Source organism: Cyprinodon tularosa, unplaced genomic scaffold (genome assembly GCF_016077235.1).
Source record: "Cyprinodon tularosa strain WSP-4 unplaced genomic scaffold, ASM1607723v1 ctg69, whole genome shotgun sequence".
NCBI lineage: Eukaryota > Metazoa > Chordata > Actinopteri > Cyprinodontiformes > Cyprinodontidae > Cyprinodon > Cyprinodon tularosa.
This window is the reverse complement of record NW_024039440.1, coordinates 2,856,764-2,877,352: the sequence shown is the minus strand read 5'-3', so window position 1 is coordinate 2,877,352 and position 20,589 is coordinate 2,856,764. Positions and strand designations below refer to the sequence as shown.

Genomic DNA, 20,589 nt, shown 5'->3' with positions numbered 1-20,589 from the left:
GTTTCATCAGTCAGAGACATTGGGTCTTGGAGAAATATGGCCATTTGTTGTTAATAATTTCAAAATACAGTTGTAAAAGTAAAGGATTTCCATTTAGGAACCTGTGGCCTGTTTATTAAATGTGAAGAACTAAAACAAATCATTGCGTTCTGAGAAAGTAATATCTCTTTAGTATTGATTTTTTTCCTGGATAACAACATCCCCCTCCTCCTGTGTCCAGCAGATGGGAACTAAAAGCAGCAATTTGCCATTTCAGTTTGTCAGCGAAGACATGCTTTTGTTATTTCAAAACACATCCATCTTTTATTGAGGGCATTATAGTTTTATGGGTGTAGAGGAACAGATGGTGTATATATCTTTCTTTTCACCCATTTATAAAATAAAAGTACTTTTTATATGAACAGATGTACTGTAGCTCAATGATGATACTTCTGTGAACTAATTTTATGATGATTTTGACATTTACATTTTTATCTTCAAGTCTGAAATCTTCGGTCCTCTTCTATGTCTGCCTCTTTTCAATTAAACTCTCTAAGTTCAGCTGTAATGAATTTGCATAGAGTTAAAAAACATATATAGGGATTGACAACATGGGAGTCTGAGGAATTTTTATCATTCAGGCACCAAATTACCTATTGACTATAATATTGTAAAAATAGCTCAATTTCCAGGTGAAACAAAAATTCCATCCAAATGTTGAAATATGAAAAGATCATCATAAAAACATAACCAAGTAACAAATCAAAATATTATAAACAATATAAAAAGTACATCCTGCATGATTTGCATCAGACATCACATCTACAGTAGAATTTAACACCTGAGTTAAACTGATGGAGATAAGAAAAGCATATTATTTGCTATGAAGCTACAGTAGTGTGTTCAATAAAGCCATTTGCGAGATTGTCATTACTAATATAATCATCAGAAATGCAAACTGATATATATTATTTATTTTATATATATTACATAACTATATTGCAGCTTTTAAATGTAATTTTGTGTTATATATTATAAAATAAGGTGTTGTGCTGTGCGTAGGGTATGTTATACTTCTATTTCTGCAGAGTTAGTGGAGATATGGCGTCAGGATTCTACCAAAAGTACATTCACATAATAAATACTCCTACGAGCAGCTTTACACAAACAGAAACTCATAAACTAATCCTTACATGCATGTTTAACATGTAACACGTGCACATAAAGCACCACCAGGGCCCAATATATCTCAGACGAGTGCTTGTTCCTTCTCTGTGCATGTGTGTGGTTTGATTTCCCCGCGCACATATCCTCCGTCTACCTTGGGTGGGCACCTCTTTCTCTTTGCTCATGCCAACTTTTGCAACTTTGAAAGCGTTACCCTATAGGCAAAGCAACCCACCAGTGATTAGATACTTTTTGGGAAATCCCACCTCTTGAGGCTGTACACTTCTTCCTACCAGCAAAGCAACTTCAGGCTAACCGGATCTCTTCAAGAGTTGGAATTTGGTAAGCAAAGCCATCATTAAACATTAATTTGTCTGGATGAATACTGGAATTTGCCTGGCTGTAGGGTGCCTGTTAAAAAGGGTTATAGGATGTGGTGGGGAAAAAAACCAATCTCCTATTAATTCCCCTTCACCTATATTGCTTTATCAGAGCTGATTTTACATTTACTTATAAAAGCATTCATTCAGGCCTCAGAGCTGCAAGGCTACAAGGCGTCTAAGGGAAAGGAGTTATTACGGAGTGTTAGGGATAAAAATAATCCTTAACAAGCTAGACTTTTTCTCAGGGTTTATTTAATAACATTCCACTGTTTGTCCATCTACCAAAAAAATTCCTATGAAATTAGCTGGATATTGGACAGTTTAAGCTTGATAACTTGAAAACGAGTCACAACTCAAAGCGCAGGATTCGCTAAAAATTAGCCAGTCACAGGCGAAGTGCTTTGTCCGGTGTGTTACGCATTCAGATTGACATGAGCAAGCAGAAATGGGTCCACATACAAGGTAGAGGGAAGCTGCGCACAATGGAAATTAAACCACACATGCGCAGAGAAGGAACAGGCACGTGTGGGATAGATTGTGGCCCAGTGTAACACTATGTGCACACATACAGTAACATGTTGTACATGCATGTGAAGATTAGTCTTATGAGCGTCTGTATGAAGTAAAGCTGCTCTTATGAGTATTTATTTCATGTGTGGACTATTGGAAGAATCCTGACACCATAGAGAGACTGGTGACAGATTCTAAGATGAGGAGAATTGTAAGACCATAATTTCTAACAGCAGGGCACAGAAAGAAGTCATATTATTCTTTAAGTATTTAGCCATACCTCCCCTATCCTCATTTGATGCATTTCAAGGCTGAAAGCTGGTATGATTTTATTTCAATGAAAAAAATTATTTGTATTTTTACAATAACGGCTATACTCAAACTTTCAGTTGAAAATATAGCTTCACAAGCAAATGTTTCTGCATATTTCATTAACTATATTTCAAGACATGCAGCAAATATATAGAGGTAAAGAATGGCTGACATATGCGGGGTAGGTTGTATTTATTCCTAATTCTTAGATGAAAATAAGTATTTGACTTTCTTAATTTGATTGATTTACAGCATGTAAGACAATGGAAACAGAAAAAACTACCGGTATGCTGAATATCGACACTTGTGTTGTTCCTTAACGGTCATCTGGAATGTAATGTTAAGAAAAACGTGGTTGAAATGTGCCCTCTGCAATTTTTATATCATCAAGCCTGCACTCCATTACCAACAAAAAAAATAAAGAAAAAACTCATTGATACCCATCTCATCTTGCAATCTAGCCCCGTAGCAAAGTACAGTAGGTTGGAACTGATGATGACTGAATCTTTGTCATTATAACTCTGTAACTTTGTAGCAGACACATGTGCATATGTTGTATGAAAGGTTGAAGACCGTATCTGAAAAAAAAAAAATCAGCATTTAGATGAGTTGTAGCACAAAGGGCTACAATCATCTCTGGCCTTCACTACTTTTGATGAGGTAGTCCAAGTGTGTTTACATTGAAGCTGCTAGTATAAAAGTGTGGAAATTAGATGTCAGAGGTGAGTACTGTCTCTGGGTGGAAACCCACATTTGCACCTTCCTCTGCAGAGTCTTTTTGTTCTGGAATTAAGTAAAACAGCTTTACAAAAGCCCACTGTAAAGCCATCAGCATTGGCAGTACTGTTGTGCCGATGCCATTTTTTGGCCCCGAAAGCTGGCTATGCACTATTGGCCAATACCGATACCATACATATACCACCTGTTTTAAATGGATGTGTGTGTGTATATATGAAGAACAGGCTGCTGCCTACCTTTGTGAGGCAGGAAAAAGACTAATACAAACTGAATCCATTAGAACTTTTTATCGCCTACCTGTAATGGGTGACAATAGTTGAATAAACTTTTGGATCTCAAAAAGGTATCGGTGTCCTATTTGTTGGTACTCGCCGATACAGATACTACCATTTTAGTGCAGTATCAGGGCCCTGCACGATACTGGTATTGGTGCAGCACTAGTTGCTTTGTGACTTTTAATCTCTTGGCTAGTTAATCAACATTGAGCGACAGTAAGCTTTAGCTGTGGGATATGGGGCACGCTGAAGACTGTTACCTCATGCTGATTTAAGTTTATTTTATTCTGAAATGAGCCTAAAGTAAATTGTGCTGTACATGCAGCTTTCAGTCAAAGATAAGTGGGTTATTTACATTGTAAAGCCACAGAAAACATCACTGGTTGATTCGTCTCAGAAATAAAGGGCATGCAGTGCCTCAGCCTTTCAGAGCTGCAGTCTGTAACGTACATGCTAGGTTGCTTTGACCCCACCATCCATAGAAGAAAGATTGTTAATGAGTTAGTTCTTCATTTTTTGTTTTCCTGATGGACTACAATCAAAGTTGCTAACATGCATCACCATCTCTCGCTACTGGTCAAGATCCTTATTATGCCTAATTAATGTGTATTAACAGCACACCAATGGGGGGAATGGATGTGAGAACTGTAAGTATTTTTGATTATTATAGTTTTTCAGGTGTGATCTCAATTAAGTAGATGTGATCTGAAAAAGATATGTTTCTATAAATTCAGCTACATTTCCCACTGAAAAGATGGAGAGGAGACAAATACTCCTTAAATTAACATAATATAATATAACTAAAATAAAACATTACAGCTGAGCTCCTTATAAATATCTGGCTAACATTTGGTCAGTGTCACTCACATTGTAACCAGGCTTTAAAATCCAGAGTCTCCATTGTGTTTGTATAGGATTACAGTAAATGATAGATTACTCTCAATTCCTCAATATAGACAGTTAAACTGAATAATTAATGTTTATCATTTTACTTATTGCCTGGAATAAGGAACATATAAAAACAGCCCTTGCACCTGCTTAAGAATTCCATTTTGTTTTTGCTTGCTTGCATAGAAAATGCTTACCCGATTGGTTTGCTTTACCTGTATAGATTAGGTGCAAACACAGACTTGCAGTAATCTCTGTGAAAAGAGGAAAAGGAAAACCCTAGTTGTTTTAAAATCAGTGGAACAATCAATAAAGCATTGACCTTAAGGAAACAAATGCAAAAGTTATTTATTTCATTTTCCTTTCTCTCCTGCAGCTGGCACAACAATAAAACCAGCAATAATTAATTCAGCATGACTATTGCAACATGGGAACCCCAAAAAGATGGAAAAAATAGGACATCACAAAGGACAGAGAGAAAACTTTGCTCCGTTAACAGTGCTTTAGCTGGAGAACCTGCATCTCATACCGTTCCACCCAGAATCTCAGCACTAATCCCTTGCCGTCCCACACTGGTTTTGGATTTGTTCTGTAATATTACCAAATGACCTCTGAAGTTAGTCCTGTTTTCAAACAGATGAAACTGCAAGGATTACATGCACAGACATCACAGTAATATTTAGTCTTTCAGCCTGGTCTTGGACTCAAACTGGAACACTGTGTGATAAAATACCATAGAGCACATGAGCAAAGATTATCTAATCTGCCTGCAAACAGGACTGCTGTTTGACCTCAGTTTAAAACACAAAGAGGTTAACGCATCTGCACCACTGATGAAAATGAGTGTGTTTTTGAGTGAGCTTCAAACGGTCTGTGGGTTCATTGATGTCAAGGTTAAGTAGGTAATTTGATCTACTTTATTGATGCGAGGACCAATTGTTCAGAGGACCATATTAATTTTTTTTTTTCAAAGCGATGCATCTGTCTGCACATAAAACATGATATGTCTTTGACCCAAAGCCAAGTTCCACAGGAACTGGCCCATCAAAACAAACAGAAAGAGATAGGGTATATGAATGGTAATTCTACATTGTTCAAGACAGCATATTAAGCCATCGACCTTCATCTAAGTCATATGATAATGAATGCTGTTTTTACCGCCTTCTGCCTCATGTTGAAATTAACCTGCATATAAAGGAGCAACACAGGAGAGGACTGCCAAGAAATGTACAAACCTGCTTCTCCAGATGGTTCAAGGATTTCAATCTGTCTGTTTTGATAAGACCTTGTCAGACCTTTTCTGGCGTAGGACAATGCCTATTGATTTTCTTTTTTCTTAACTACTGGCCTGAATCAAGGGGGTCCCTATTTATCTCTCAAATAGTTGTTCCAGTCCAAAAATATTTCAACTTTTACGTGATTGTCACATCATCTTGACAACATTTATGTATACAATTGAAATTCACACCATGGTTTTACAAGTAAAGCAAGGAACAGTGTCAAATACTTACAGTACTAACTACCATACTTTCCCACGATCTTGGAATGTGGTTTTATTCAGAGTAAAAATGTGAATAATTTAGCTTCAACTTCTAAATCATTATGGCATTAGAAAAGCTTCTCACATCCAAGAAAGTTGGTGATCATATGGCACATCATTTTAAGCACTGTGTCACAAAGAGAACAGCTATTCCTATTTCTTTAGGTAAAACTCTATAAAACTTTGAAAGAATTATGCTCTGATGTAACTTTTTCTTGTCCTTCATTTTTTTGTTTGGTTTTCTCTCATTTCTAAGTGCAGATATTAAAAAATGCTCCTCTGTAAAGATTACTGAGCCTCCTTTAAAGGTTTGCTTTTTGAGAAAGTGTTGCACAGTTCAGTCATCGCTGGAGGCTTTAAAACCAATTTGCTACACTGACAACATTCGTGTCTAGATGTTCAAAGTCCAGGTCCTACAAAAGTTATGGATTGTCTATTTATTTATTTATTTTTGCTCGATGATCTACAGTGTATTTAACCATTGAAAGAGATGACTTTTGGACAGGGTTGAGCTTAGCAAAATACCTCCACAGCCTTCCACTCAATGAGGTGCTAAAATTATTCACACAGCTTTCATATTTTCTTTCCTTGTCATCAGTCTCATGGTTATTGTGACTGTGACGAATCCACCTCGTTGCTTAAAACTTTGCGTGCCACACACACATTCCTGTTATACTGTGTTTGTGAGGACCAATCCGCTCGCGCTGAGACCAGTAGCTCCATTAACTTAAAACACACAAGCTGTTCCTGGTTACCTGCTGCGTATTGAGGGTGCACACTTAATATTTCAGTGAGGTTAGCCGTGTGTGTGTGTATGTGTGTGTGTGTACGTGTTTATGCTACGGGGACTTCAGTCTGGCTGCGTCTTTGCTGGGTTCAAACCCAGTTTGGTGTAATTGAATAAGTCAATGAATCTGTGTAAAAGAATTAAGTTGTAAAAATTATTTGTTTTTGTACATCAATTGTTTGTGGAGGTAATATATGGACAAAACTGATTTATGAGAAGAAATCAGAAATAAGAGAGCCTGTAGGGGCTTAAACTATTTAATGAGGGCTGTGGGAAGAAGAGCGGCCATTTCTGTTTTTTTTATTTCTTTGTTACATTGCTGGTAACTGGAGGGAGGCTGAGGCCCAGAGTATCTTGTATAAGTTTAGTTTCTTTTGCACCCTGTTTTGAGTTTTCAAGCACAATAAATCACCAACACCGGTAACCCGACTGAGCCTGGATTCTTGGAGGCCAAAGAACCCCGTCACAGTGACCCAAATCATCACTGTTACTGTTATTATATAGTAAATTAAATCATTACTGTTAAATTGTATGTATTGTGCAATTGTTTATTTGAATTCTTATTCCGGATTAGTTGGAGACATACACTAGGCTATATCAGCCCCACCAAAAATATTTTTCACCAGCTGCCACTGCTTGTCATACTGTTGAACCTAAAACTGCAGTTTGGTTGAGCGGTTGTGTCCAGTACTTGACTGTCAATGAACTGGATTTATTCTGCAGGTGTTTCATTTCAGGTGCCGACTGTGTGGGATGAAGCAAAGCTTTTTTTATATGGAGGTACAGTATTTGCATCATTGTGGTACAGATTAATGGAAATTTATATACAGTCTGGGTTTAGAGCTGTTGAATCCAGAGGACTTTTTGATGTCTAACCCCTATTACTAAAAAGGATTTCAATGCTAAAGAACTAGAGAGTACTTTCACTAAAAATACATTTGTCCTCTAAGCTTTATACACCGTTTAATGCAGTGTAAAAGTAGCATGTCAAAAAAGCAGAACATTACTGCTCTGCTCCATATGCATCATTTTGAACCAGATGAGATATAAAGTTATTAACCAAACTGTATGATGTGGTGCTGATGCACTGTAATTTGTAAGAAAGCAATGTCATAATTTAACCCCCATATCATATCGCTAAAGCTGTTTGACAGGTCTTATGACTCAAAGCTAAGGTAGAGCTTTATAAAGCCTTGAGGAGCTCTACAACGATCCTCCATTTGCTTTGCATGTGAGAGTCCTTTACAGTAGACCTCACCAGGGGAAGTGTTCATGGAAGTGTGACAATACAGTGTATGCAAAACATAAAAAAAATCTGTACAAGAAGGGACTGGAGACTGTTTAATCAGACCTGAATAGCCATGGGCATGGATATATGAAGATTTTTACAGACATCCTATGAACCCCTATTGGCAGAAATAGAGGGCAGGTTAAAACAAATGAAAACCTCCCTAAATGCAAAAGAAAACCAACATTTCACTAAGGTCCCTTAATGACCAATTAACTTCTAAGAAAAAAAAACCCTCACATGACTGCAAGAAATCTACAGTCTGATATAGCTACAGTAATAGGTGGAATAGACAAGGACATCAGGGCTGTACTTCAAAACAATCTATTATTTAACGAGTTTACTATATATATCAGAGGTATGGCAAGCCTCCTAAAGGGCATAACCCATATTCAGAAAGAAACCTAAAACTATAATAAACTCTTAGTGATGACTTTGGTAAGAGGCATCCTATGAAAAACTATTTTAGGAGAGCCTAAGAATATCTTAATCAGAGAAGGTGTAAAAAAAAAACAGAGATAGCTCATTGGCTAATCCATCATCTAAACATTGAATATATTCATAGTAAATTAGCCTATGAATATATTCAAAAATTATATGATATGGTATATATATATATATATATATATATATATATATATATATATATATATATATATATATATACATACATAAATGCACACTCAAGAAAAATTAAAGTGCAAGAATAACAATTATATTAAATCTATATACGTGAAGGGAAGATGTAAAATAGGTGAGAAAGCGTTGATGTATTGGGCATGATGATATCAGTATATATAACCTAAAGGATCATCTACAAATTTGCATTGGTGATACCATCACGTCTTTGGCTTGGTTCTGGCCGAGGTTTCTTCTAGTTTAAATGGAATTTTTCCTCTCCAATGTTTCTGCATGCTTGGTGTGAGGTATTGCTGTAGAGCCAATCACACAATACATAAGAATATTTAGTGTTGCCATATGTCTTCATATATCTTCCAGGAGAGGTGCATCATGACTGAATGTAATGAGCTACGTTTCCTTAGGTAGAAAATGTTGACCCAGTCTGATTGTGTGTTCTGAATTAATTGTCTCTGTTAAGTTCCTTGAGATGAGATGGGTTGTGAATTGGTGCTATATAAATACATTTTTCATATGAGGAATCAGTTAAAGTTCCCATATTGTGCTACATTTGAAAATAAAAAAAATATTAACGAAGCCCCAGAACATGTTTGTGCCATGTGTGCAGGATATTTCTCTCAGATTATTCTGGCAGCCTTTACCGAAAATGTCCATATTCAGCCCTCCTCTGGATGAGCTATTTTAGCTCCTCCTGAAGGCCATGCCACAACCTGCAACCATGACAAACAGTAAAGGCTAATTTATACTGAGAAAACAGGTCTTCTACGTGCTTGTCGCAGTGAATGCAAATCTACCCCCGCCCCTTCCGCAGACACTCCGGTTCACCTCTCCAAAATTGTAGGTGACCGCAGAAAGTGCTGCAGACAGGAGGCCTCTGATTGTTTAAATCTACATCCGCTCTACACTATGCGTATTTCCTGTTTGGTTTCTTATGGGCTTGTTTTGTTTGTATGAACGCCATTGTGGAAAACGACTCCCGAAGACGGACCAGCTAGAAGAGCGAGGTGCGTGAGAACGCTGGAACCCTTTTTCCACCTGGATCTCCGCCTTTTTTGACCCTCATGTCCTTCCGTTGTCACACAAACTTGCCCCCACTTCCTCACCGCCTCGGCCATATCTAGACCCACAGCTAGTTCATGATTTTCCCTCTTGCGTTGTGGCGTTGAATAACATTAACAACAGTGCAGACCACGCTTCAATATTGGGCATAAATATACATAAAGTATCTGCAACAAGCTCACTGCGATACACTGCTGAGGGGAGTATAACCAGCCCTTAAGAGTTTGTAAAGATAGCGACTAAGAGTGCGGCATAATACATACGCTGAAGGCAGTACTGTAGCTTGACCGATTGGTTGCTACAGACTGCTCTGGACAGCTTATTTCCCTTTATTACATCATAAGGGGAATGCTTGTCAAACAGCACATTCTTTTGTGAACCCCATACAAGGGCTTTAGCACACATAAGACTCTTATAGACGGTTTATAACGTGAGTTTTGGGACCTTTAAAAGTGGTGTAATCTTGTAATCACTTATTAGAAGCTATAAAGGCTCATTTACTGTTCATAAAGTATGTAAGCTTGGTGCTGAAAATTCATTATAAAGGTTACAATTTTCATTTGACTTTCTATTTCAAGTTTAGTCAGCATTTGTTTTTGTTCAGTCAGATCTATTCTTTTTATTCATTTTTTCACATTTGTTTATACACATCAGTATGGCATGTTTTAAAGTTGAGTGGGCAAATTATTTCTGTATCAATTTAGACTGACTCAAACTATATTAGGCACAAAATAAAGCATATTTTAAGAGTTTACACTCTGACATTTTGTTGTTCCATAACCATTTTGTAAACATTTCCTTAAAGTTATGGTTTCAATTAATGTTCTTTCTCTTGAGAGAGAGGTACTCATATTTTGTTGGTTTGTGTACTTCTACATCTAAAACTTCAGCATTTGCCAGCTCAGCACTGAAATACTCAGCCAACTATAAAAACAAATCACATGCAGCTGTGCTCATTTCTTTATTTATTCAAGCAGCTTAGATCTTTGCTGCATTTTTATTTTCATTTATCGTTCAAATCTGGTCAGCTTTCAGTGAAACTCGGGAGAAATGAGAAGATGAGGAGAAACGGTGGGCAATAAAAACATTACTGTGGTCCCTGCAGTGGATGATATATACATTAGTTTGGAGGTTGGAAAAGCGTTGTTTTTTTTCCAGTGATCCATCATTTCAAAATTCTAAGAATTCTTGACTAGACGCAGTGTTACCCTCTCCTCCCTCCCCACCACTGTGAGGTTAATAATGCCTCTGTGGCAGGTTGTGCTTATCATGGTCTGAAAAAACGACTGAAGCAGGGATTTTCTGAAATACTATTGAGACCACTGTTCATCCTCTAATGAACAAAGCCTTTGGACAAACTGCATTACCTCTTCAGCATGAGGGAGAATTGCTTTGTTAAACTGTGAAAAGGTCGACCATCTCACACTTACAGTTTATTGACTTGGCACAAAAGTTGGACTGGCTTTTATGGTCATATCAACTTTTTTATTTCTGTTTCTCGGGATGTACAGAAGGTTTGAAGAACATATAAGCAAAGTGTTAGAACTTGGACTGCTTTGGGACTGTGTATAAATTGTAGATTATGTAAATCATTAATCCAGCTAATGTTGCCCTCATTATTGGATGCACCAGAAGTCTCCCTCTGGTGTAACCTGAGGCATTGTGCAGCCATTTTGAACAGTTCCTCTGTAGTGTGTTCATTCAGCCAATATGTGTCCATTTCTCTTTTTTATTTATTTATTTTCTTTTTTTTTTTTTTTTTTGCAGAAAGTTTTGCAAAAAGGTGCAAGAAAGAAATTATCCCAAAAATTCTCATTCAAAAACCCACACCAGTCTTTTGGAAATACCAGTGGACCTTTAGGACTCATCAGGTGACCAGTGAATCAATAACTGTTTAGTTCACTGTAAAATTGACCTCACAGATGGTTGATTTTCTCACTGCTGTGTTCTTTCTGGTCTAGCTGCTATACTGATGTTGGTGCAGACATGGGACAAATGGCAACTCAAGCACTTAGGGATTTGATAGTAAAATATTTGCTCATTGTAATATGTGTTGTCCCTTAATTTTTCATAAATGAAAATACATATTAAAGAAATAAGAGCCTGCATATTGATTGAGGCATGAACATAATAAAAAAGGTTTGGACGTACAACCTGCTTAGTTGAACATGCAAATAGCTTTAATTAAATAGCTTATTAATTACATCAATAGATGGCTTCGCAATGGCTAAACCCTCCTGTGCCAAGGAAGTAGACACCACTGGGTAAACAATAGTCTTAATTAAAAGGAAGGCTCATAATGCAACAGGACTCTTCTGTAACATCATTGTCAAGGCAATGGATCTATATTTTAATGATGCACTTTATTTCAGATATTTTAACTGCTGGCTGCTATTGAAAGGGATTTTTTTTCATTGAAACAAAAGACAATTTAGTGACTTCCTTAGTTATCTGATTGGTTCTAAACCATTTCCGCTGACTCTGTTAGTCCCACCTTTAAAATGGAGCTCTAACTGCGCCTTTCCAGATTGATATGCTGTGTACATGGTGTAAATCAGTCTGTCTAACATCACCTACAGTCTGAGAGACATGGTTTTACCATTTACAGTAACATTCTTTTAGAGTCCATGTTCATATTTTTCTATGTTGTCTCTTCTCAGGTACAACACACTTGTCTTACCCCTAACTGTACCACTTTTCTATTGATATGAAGCGATATATTTATTTCCAAATAATCAAGTAAAATGATGCCATAAAGTCAAAATAAAGTCACATGTACAAATTAATGTTGTGTAACAAACAGCAGAATACACATTTAAGACTGGCGTTGTTGAAGTTCTAAAATAGATATACAGTATGTGCACAGGGCTGTAACTACCTTTTATTGATTTATTTATTGCTTAACTGGTGATATGAACTAAAACAGTGAAACTGCCTGTAGAATGATAATCTTGGTATCCCACTAATCTGTGAGGGGTTTTATATTTGAAGAGCCAAAAGTTGCGTGACTGTTTAATCATCGTAAGTCAACATGCACTGTCGCTATGGTAGCTGCCACACACAAGCTATCGCCTAGTAAGTCCATCAATTTCTGGAAGAGAAGCAAATCCAGCTACTAATGCAGGTGGAGAGGAGCTTAAGTTGTTGGTAATGGTTTAAAAAACAAAACCAAAAAAAAGCATTTCCATGAGGAAATATTTCAGTCCTGGGAGCTACTCAGACAGCAAGGAAACATCGAACCAAAGTTGATTTAACTCTGTTGGTACTGGTCTGCAGTCAGTTACCACTGACAGAATCAACATCCATTATGCAATTGATATGTTAGTGACATCTTCAGCTGAAAATCAAACCTTTATTCAGCTGTGAGTGTTGGATGTTGAACCTGTTTTAAATTTCTCCCAGATGCGTGAGTACAATGCAGCAAGACGATAAAGGGCAGAATGGGCGTGGCAGGAGTTGTGAGCAGAAGCAAAAGCAAACATCTGGTTAATTTTCAAAATAATAATAATACATTTTCTTTCCCTTACGTCAAGAGTCAACACTGTAGCGAGTGACGGCCTAGTGGTTAGGGCTTAGAGCTTTGAAACCTGAGGGTCTGAGTTCAAGCCCCACTCCCACAGACCGCCAATCTGGCTCCCCAGCAACAGACCCATAACCCCATGCTGCTCCCCGAGCACCGCACAGTGGCAGCTCATTGGTCCCCGAGGGGATGGGTTAAATGCAGAAAGGTCATATCATTGCTCTGTACTTGTGACAGTGTAATGGCAAAAAAAAGTTGGAAAAAAATTGTTCTTCAGAAAGCCTCAAAATGCCTGATCAACAACTGCTGTAATGTTGTAGAGCACTATATTTGTTTTATATACTTGACTAAATTTGCATTTTTTAATATATATTTATACATATTAATAGCTAGATTTACTAGCTTATTGGGCTGCTCTGGAACCAGGGAACCATTAGTTTCGTTTCATGATAACGAGTTAAAAACTCATTAAAAAATAATGTTGAAATGCATATTGTTTTTAATTCTATCAGTTTAGCTTTTGGCTATGCTTATATTCTTCACCCAAGAAAAAACAGGATATGGAGGAAAAAGCCAAGTCAAACCGAACTCCTCTTTGGGCCAAGCAGCAAGAGGAGCAGTGAGGAGAAAGATAGAGATGTTTAATGCATGATTGTTGAAGCATTATGTAAGATTATAATAGAAACGTGTTATATTAGGCACCATCATCAACATATTAGTGTAATAGGATCGGGGAGTCTATTTTGAATATTCAAGTAGATATGAAGCAACTAATTTTAATTGTACCGGAATGTCTTTTGTGACACATTTTAACCATAATCCTCAAAAGAAACCCATCCATCCATTATCTGACACACTTGTCCCAAGGGGTGTTGGTGCCTATCTCCAGCACTCAATGGGTGAGAGGCGGGGTACACCCTGGACAGGTCTGTTGCAGGGCAACACAAAGGACAAACAACCATTCACGCACACACTCACACCAAAGGACAATTTAGAGAAGCCAATTAACCTAACAGTCATGTTTTTGGACTGTGGGAGGAAGCCAGAGTACCCCGAGAGAACCCACGCATCCTCAATGAGAACATGCAAAGTCTATGCAGAAAGACTCTGGGCCAGAAATCGAACCCAGAACCTTCTTGTTGCAAGGCAGCAGTGCTACCCACTGCGCCACTGAGCAGCCCTTCAAAAGGAACATTACATAAAATCAAGTTTACAATATCTGGCAGGAGAGAGAGGAGAAACAAATACACTGCCAAGCCTTTTCAAAAGTCAAAATAATGTTTTTGCTCCTTAATGCTGTGAAAATGTCTAGACTTCAATAATGGAATTAAAATATGTCTGGGGGTGCAAGCCACAGGTTCTCACTCTTGACCTCACTCGCTTAATTATTTTCAGGATACTCTCAGTGTGGATTTGTTGAGGTTTAGATTCTTTTTTTTGCTTTTCCAGTCACTTTTCGTTAAGGCTATATTTTGAGTAATTACGTTCAATTACCCATTGAAAATACTGTATCTTCTGATCATGGCACTGGAACACCCAGAACACTGAAGTCTATACCTATTAAACAGTGGTATGATATATTCAAATAATTTTTTTATATATAATTACATAATTTGACTTTCCAAAAAGTCATTTTTATTTCTTCAGAAAACTATACCTTCAATTTTACTCTAGAAATATGCCTGTTAATCCTACCAAGCAGCCTACACATTCTTGTGAGATTAGGCAAAGACTTCTCAAGACTCTCTCTTCGTTTTGCAGTGAAAAATGTAAGTATCCTACAAAGCTCAGCTCTTAGATGACACAGTTTTTAAATAAAGTTTCTAGACCTTAACAACTTGACTGTAGCCACCACAGCACCACTGATAATGTAATGAGCATGATTGTTGTAGAGCTCAAAGATGAGGTGACTCATACTAGACTCTTAACAGATATTTGAACTCAACTAGCTTTTAAAGGCAGTGGCTGCAGATCTGTTTAATTCCCCTCTTAATACAGAACTACAAAGGTGAAAAATGGCACAGAAGTACTGACTTAATGAGGATGCATAGAAAGGAAGATGGTGTCAAACAGAGGTCACAAAAATAAATCTTACCGATTTCCCAGTTTGCACTGTCCTTTACGGTTTAATGTATTTTTAAACAGGAAAAAAATAAAGAAATATTGCTGTTTTTGTGCATCGCTTTCCATTTTTTCCCCTTTTCACTCTTTATGAATTGTTCATGAATGTCTTTCCTAGAGCTTTTAGCAAAATATTGTTTTAAGTACACAAGGGGATTAGACTGGTTTGCAAGCAAGAGGCAAAAAAAGAAAAATAGTTGTCTGAGTGATTCCTCATTGACAGCTTGAAGGTTCTCTAATGACATACAGAAAATCTAGAAAAAGACACCTTCCTCCACCATGTTTGAAGTTGTTTGTGAAGATGAAGTCGAAAAAAATCCCATGGCATTTTGAATTGATCTTTGTTTCTGCTTCAGCCTCTGCTACATCTCTCTGAGAGTGCCTGCCTTTTCACCCGGAAACTCACTGTCATTTTGCCCCTCTGGAAGTAATTTTCAATTCAAACTTTTAGCAAGGTTGTCAGTCAAACCCCCTAGGACCTCTTTCACCATTTTACCTTACTGTTGTTAGGGGTGAAAGTACTTTCATGCACTCTACTACTGTATTGCAGTACCATCTTTCATAATGCCATAAAGCATTTACATTTCCATCTCTTCGTTCAAAGTTTTTAACAATCTCTTACTTAAAACTTAAATCTCCAGGTCGTTTTTCTATAGAAGAGATAAGACTTATAGCGTTTCTCAATTCACGAGAACGCGAGTACGTACTCGCGTTCTCGCCAAGTCCGTTCTTGGCGAGAATGCAGGAAGATCGGACTTGACGAGAACGCGAGCACGCAAGCACGTATGTGTATTGGAGCAGAAGCGTACTCGTGACGTCATCACATGCAGCGTTTCTTTAACAGTCAAAATTATTTATTCCCTACACAAAACATTTTGAAAACAATATTTTTAATTTCTAAAGCTTAAACATTAAAAAATTACCGAACCGTGGTTATAAAAACATTTTGAAAACAATATTTTTAATTTCTAAAGCTTAAAAAACATTTTTAAAAATTACCAAACCGTGGGTATAAAGTTTCTTTTTTGGGAGTTGTACTGGTCGTAGTGGTTGAGCTGATTACATCTTTGAGAAAAATCATTACTTTATAGAAGAAAAATGAGCAATACGAGCAATATTGCTATTGCTCTGGTAGTTGGTGAGCTTTACCAGCAGGCTGAACAGGAGGTGGCGCAGTTGAGGAGGCAAATCAGAAAAAGGAGAAGGTTGATGCAGCAGAGGAGGCTAAGAAGGCAGGCTCTGCTCGCCCATCTTTGCCAACTGGTAGGATTTTAAGATCCTACCAGTTGGCAAGTTTAAGAAACCAGTTTAAGAAAGCCTATTTCCTACTTTTATCTTTAAAAAAAACCATTGAGGATGCCATTAAACACATAATCACGTTAAAATTGTGACTATTCATCTATAAATAATTAGAACTAAAACCCAATATTCACATTAGTAACAGTATGGCAGTAGGGTTAAGCTATTTGCACCCACTGACCTTCACAGCACTGAATATTAAGAAAGGACGAGTCATTTCTATGTCTGGCCACCTTTACAGTGATTATAAATTCTGTGCAGTAAATTCAGATTAGATTAAATTGTAAAAATACAAGTGAAGGGGAGCCAGTTGTTAAATTTACTATATTCGACTAGTTCTACAACACTATTTTACCTTTTCTTTCTTGAGAATTATATGAATCTGAATGTTAACCAAGTATAGTTTTACGCTGTAAAAAGGTAAGAATATAAAAAACAATTATGGTAACATTTGGCATTTTTTATTTACAGGAACAAACAGCAACAAAATATTTGAGGATTAACACCTCAGTGCCAATCCTCCAAACATTTTTTAATGAAGGGGACCTGAAACCAGCCTTCAGGCTAAACAGGGCCACCATCGTCCTCCTCCTTCAGCTGCTGCCCATCCAGAAGGCCCATGGATGGCCGCAGGAGATAGAGGTGCTGGTGACCCTCTACTGGCTGGCCTGCGGTGCATCATATAGGGCAACAGCTGACATCTTTGGGATGCCCCAGTCCACTGTGTGCCGGGTGGTGCACAGAATTGTCAACGCCCTAATGGGCATCATTCAAAAAATCATTGTTCTGCCCAAAGAACAAGATTTGGAGGGATTGGGGGCTGGTTTTGCACACCTTGCCGGGAACGAGGCCTTGAAGGCAGCAGTTGGTGCGATTGATGGGTGCCATGTGCGCATTGTTCCACCTGCAGAGCCACAAAAAAGGTGTTACATAAACAGAAAACTCTTCCCCTCAATAATACTGCAGGGTGTGTGTGACGCACAGGGAAAGTTTTTGGATGTTTACATCGGCAATGTCGGCTCTGTCCATGACTCACGGGTACTGCGGCGCTCGCCGTTGTATAAAAACGCTTTATACCCACCTGAGGGCTTTTTTCTACTCTGTGATGGTGGATACCCGTGCCTCCGGTACCCAATCACCCTCCTGACGCCCTATTGCCAGCCAGTTGCCAGTAAGATCTCTTATCTTCTTGTCCATAAATAGAGCCAACAATGATACAAAATTAATACTAAGATTATATTAATTGGATAAAACATTAAAACATATTAGCATATTAACTTAATTAAAAGTTAATTTTAAATTTGGTACAGGTCAAGTGGAGGCACGCTACAACAGGCATCACGCCAAGACAAGAAACATCATTGAGCGTGCCTTTGGTGGTCTGAAGACACGGTGGCGTTCCATTTTCTTTAGGGCGCTGGAGGTCCGCCCGACGTTTGCCCCAAAGGTTATCGCCGCCTGCTGCACCCTCCACAATATTGGTATTGAGGCAGATGACCAGGTTGACATGGAGGAGGAGGAGGACCCAGAAGACGATGGCCATCCAGCGGCTGAAGACAGGGAGCTGTCTGGAAGCTGCCTCCGAGCCAGACTGGCAGCCCAGATTTCTGCTCCAGCACAGCTGGCTGCATGTTTAAATGAACATGACTACATCTGACCTAACCTAGGTCAGATGTAGTCATGTTCACATGCTGGTTCATTTCTTTTTTTTTACTACCTGTAGAAATATGTTAAATAATCAGAACATTTCCATTCAAACTATTTTTAATTGTATGTTTGTAGGTGTTGTCTAGTTGTGTAAGATGTTAATAGAAGTTATTTCTTTGTTTTAAACCATAGTAACTGTTCCATAGTAACTGTTAATAAATTGTTGAATATGTTAAACCTCGAATCTGTTCAAAAGTTGAATAAATTTCTTTTTTTAATATACCGTTACTAGTTTTCTTTCCCTCTCTTTCTCCTCTCAATTATTTGTGTCCTCACTCAGAAGAAACTCACTTAGAAAGGAAAAACATTTAGATATTTTATTTATAATTTTTCAACCAGTTTTTCAAATAGGGCCAAATATTTTTTGGCCCTTTCAGAAGCCTCTCTGTCCCTGGCTTCCTCCCTAGCCAAGGCTGCCCTCTCTCTCTCCTCATCCCTCTCAGCCTGCTCCTTCAGGAAGTCAAGCAGGACCTCACTGCTTCTCTTCCTGGCCTGCCTCTCTGTCCTTCCTGATGCTGAGGAAGGGGTAGAGGCTGAGGTCGTGACCCCCCCACCGGCAGAGTCAGACGAGCTGCTGGCCACAACCAGGGGCGGACTGATATTGTGCTGCCCCTGGAGTGCAGCATCAAGCACCTCATACCACTGCCAGGTGGCAGCAGTCACACCACCGGCCTCAACCCCCTGCCCAGTAGGTGGGTCTCGGAGCTCCTGAAAAATGGTTTATCATTTTAGTCAATCTGTACAATCCCTCAACACTGGGTTTTCTGTGGTAACACCAGAAATGTGGTGTGAATAATACATAAAGTGAGCTAATATTATGCAGGGAGTTTTGTTATTTTACCTTGTATTTTTGCACCAAATTGTGCCACTTCTTCTTGGCCTGCTTTGCGGTGACCTGCAGGCCAGAGGCTCTCACAAAATCACTAGTTGAATAAAAAAAACAAGTTTAGAGTTACAAGAGCTGAAGATGGACATTTAGGCAGACATAAATTAAAATTACTCACTCCCATCCGGTTTTGGAGGAGTTCCTTTTTCCAGTGAAGAGGCTGTCATTTTCAGTGCGTCAATTTATAAGGGCCTGGATTTCTTCTGTGGTCCCTGTTTAAAATATAAATGTAAATTATTTATTACTTTACACAAACCAAACACATTTTGCAACCTATATAATAGCTGATAACTAACTGCTTCTTCTGCTTACAGTTATGCGTTTTTTTCACACGTTCAGCCATGATGGATCTTTTCTGGATGTTAATGTTGTCCTTTGGAGACATTTACAATTTATTCCAGCAAGTATTGAGTTAATAAACCAGCACAAGGCAGTCCGATAAACACAAAACATTTGACGTTTGGCCGAATTAAAGCAAAAAACCGCCATCAGAACGAGCGGTAGTTCACACATAACTAGACCGAGATAAGTGCACTACAGACGGGGTAACATTAGCCCTAGCTGCGGTTACCCTCGGAGGTCTGCTGGTCACTCTGGTCCGCTCAACGTCGGACTTTTTTTTTTATTTCGCACTAACTCTGTAAACAGGCCACACAGGGAGGCTTCAATGTATAATGTTATCGCCTCAAACGATTTCAAAACGTACTTTTGAAGAACAACAGCAGCAGAAAAGGGAGGAATAACTTACCACTGTGAGCGCTGTCTGGAAAGAAGCTGCGGCCGCGGGGCATTCTGGGAAAGCGGTCAGTCTGAAGAACGCAAAAGTCTGCTCTGATGCATGCTCGATAAAGAGGGCGGGGGCGAGAACAACATTCGGGGATTTGATGCGTTCTCGATCTGCCGTTCTTGAGAATTGGAACGCTACTCGGGCTGAGGCTTATGACGTATCACGAGTACACGAGCACAAGAGAACGCTCAAGAACGCATATTGAGAAACGCCCTTAGACTTAGACAACTTTTGTTGTTATTTCGTATACACAGAGTGTATACAAAATTAAATTTGGTTTTGTACAGCTTTCAGACAGTAAATTAGCAGCAGCTTAGCAGTGAAGAGATTGCATTTATTTTTACATTACCTGCTTTTACGTCAAAACTTTAGATTACAATTTGCATGCACTACTAGAAACACTTACAAATCTGTTTGTATTATATATCTTATTCTGTCAACAATAATCAGGGCTGTTAGTTATAATTTCTATCCCTATTTGAGTCTATATTGTATGTAAACAAACTTCTTCATGTCAGGATCAGTAGAGATAATTTTACTGAAGCTTGCTAAAGCACCTGGATTTAAAATGGTTCTGCATTTCCTACCATAATTTATTCATATTGCAGTAGATTGTATCTACAATCTGTTGCAAAGCATTAAACCAGCTCTATGTTCTGGCCTTCCTGCTATCTCCTATACACTCAATGACTGGAGTCATCAGA

The 20,589-nt window shown here is 38.3% G+C and overlaps 1 long non-coding RNA gene across 1 annotated transcript; it reads right to left on the bottom strand.

Annotated features, from left to right (window-relative positions):
- Positions 1-18,047: 18,047 nt before the first annotated feature.
- Positions 18,048-19,438, bottom strand: LOC119771758. The gene is made up of 4 exons (XR_005279180.1): positions 19,411-19,438; positions 19,217-19,310; positions 19,054-19,135; positions 18,048-18,222 (listed from the first exon to the last, which is right to left on the bottom strand). It is a non-coding gene; the product is annotated as an uncharacterized LOC119771758 (long non-coding RNA).
- Positions 19,439-20,589: the final 1,151 nt, after the last annotated feature.